The sequence below is a fragment of the Rhagoletis pomonella genome, unplaced genomic scaffold, assembly GCF_013731165.1.
Source record: "Rhagoletis pomonella isolate Grant_MI unplaced genomic scaffold, Rhpom_1.0 Rhpom_scaffold_00007, whole genome shotgun sequence".
NCBI lineage: Eukaryota > Metazoa > Arthropoda > Insecta > Diptera > Tephritidae > Rhagoletis > Rhagoletis pomonella.
In genome coordinates, this window is record NW_023458561.1 from 61,518,696 (window position 1) to 61,520,878 (window position 2,183).

Genomic DNA, 2,183 nt, shown 5'->3' on the forward strand with positions numbered 1-2,183 from the left:
CAGCCACTTTGTTCGAGTTTCTTCTTTACACCTTTTCTATTTTTTCACGATTTATATCCGTTTGCTGCTGTTAACGATAGCTCGCTATTTATCTCTTTCGCACACGCTCATTTGTAGTTACGCTAGAAGGCCGAGTGAAATGTTGCTTTTAAAGGCCCTCTTCACTTCTCGAAGCTCGAGCACATTTACACACATACTTCTTTTTCCGTTTTCTTCTTTCCACATCCACTAAAATTTTCGATACAAAATCCCCTCAATTGGGTTCAAAGCTTTCAATTTTGTTGTTTAATTCATCAATTATACATTTTCTTATTAGCTCTATCCACAAATTCGGCAGATTATTCACTTATGCATTACGCTTTTAACTGAATTAGAAATATTCCACTCAATTCAATTAAATTTCGAATATTTTCAACATTCGTTTCTGCGCGTTTTGCCACTGCCAACTCTGTGGCACACGCACGCACACACACACACAACTCGTTCATTCGCGCCGCACATACAATGGCATACGTCGGCTACGACAGTACAAGTAGCAGCAACGGCGGCTTCTTCTCGTCTCGGGCTCCACTCTGGTATAGCTACTACGCTGATGACGGGCGCGACGTCCTCGCTGCTGCTTCGGCCAGTGCAGTGACTGCGAAGACGACGACAGCGAACAGAAAGTAGGCTTATAAACTATGAATTTCGCCAAAAATTCACTACACCGATAAAATGCGATTATGCATTAGGAAATTTTCACTTTAATACACATAAAATTAAACATTTTGCACCCTCAAATTCACGTCTTTTCACAATTTTTCCACGAATTTCTACTCGTACGCGCTACACTGTTTCAATTTCTTGCATTTCGCTCCTTCGTTTTCAATAGAGATGGGAACTGCCGAATAAAAATTATCAAGTCATTCGATAGTTCATCAATTTTCATTCATTCGATAGTTCTAAGCAATCACTCATGAGTGATTTTCATTCTCGAGATTTTAACAATAAAAATTACAGTTGTTATCATTAGAGCGCTTAAGCTGAAGCTCCATAGCCGGTTTTTCAGGCGTTGAGGCTTGAGGCGCTCAAGTCTTAAATATGATTTAGTGCAATGGTATAGAGGCTGCTCTACAACCGAAGTGCGAAAAGCCTGAAAGAAGCCGACTTTCGAACTTGTTTCAGACTTTGTAGGCTTTTCAGGCGTCGTCTGACAGTTAACACATTCGAACATTAGTACTGGTAAATATGATTATGGCAACATAAGGAAAAAGTATTAATTAAATGAAAATAAGTATGAAACTATACTGACTAAACTAAAATGCAATGGTATAACACCCGATTTACATGATTCAAGTACTTGAAAGCAATTCTTGCTCATTCTCTTTTGTGTTTTCTATTTGCTTTTACACGTTTCAATTCTGTTGAATTCAAGTTTTTGGTTCTTTAAATGGGAAGCAACGAAAATGCCAAAAGCAAAGCAAGAAAGTTGAAACGACTTGACGGTACAGATGCATGTGTACACGTCCCCTTTCCTCTCAATCCCTCTCTTCCACATGCGAGCAGAATTGAATTCAATACTTGAACTGTGTAAAAGCAGTCTAAAAAAGTATCACTTTTATCGAACTAGTATTTTTTAGTCGATATCTCATTTGTCGGGAAACTCATTCCGATTTACTGCGAAATGTCAAAAGTTCGAAGAAACGTCAAGCGCGGAAACTTTGTTGTGGAGTTGCTCGCCTGAAAAGCCTGTAAAGCCCATGGTTCAATTATTAAAGGTTTTGTAAGTAGCTTTTTTCTAAAATTTAACACTCCGCCCACAGGGATGGTTTAAGGAAGCAGGAGTAAAGGGGAAGAATTCAATCACACTTCCTAAAATGGGAGATAAATTCCATAAAAAGGTATGGATAATAGTGAATGGTGGTATCTTTGGTGATTGTTATAAAATTAAATATTTCGATGTATAAACCAAACTTGCGTACGCCAGACGGCGCATAACTCGAGAATGGATGGTACACTTTGAGCTTTTTTTGTTGTACTTGTTTGCCATATCATGGATATGAAGAAGCTTTTTGTTTGTGAAAAACTTATGCAACATTTATAAAAAAAAAACAAAAAATAAAAAATTTGGAGCTTACTTTGCTTTCGCCCGCCCCCTTTTCCTGATTTCAAGGGTATATAAAATGTTTTGTGCAAATGATTAA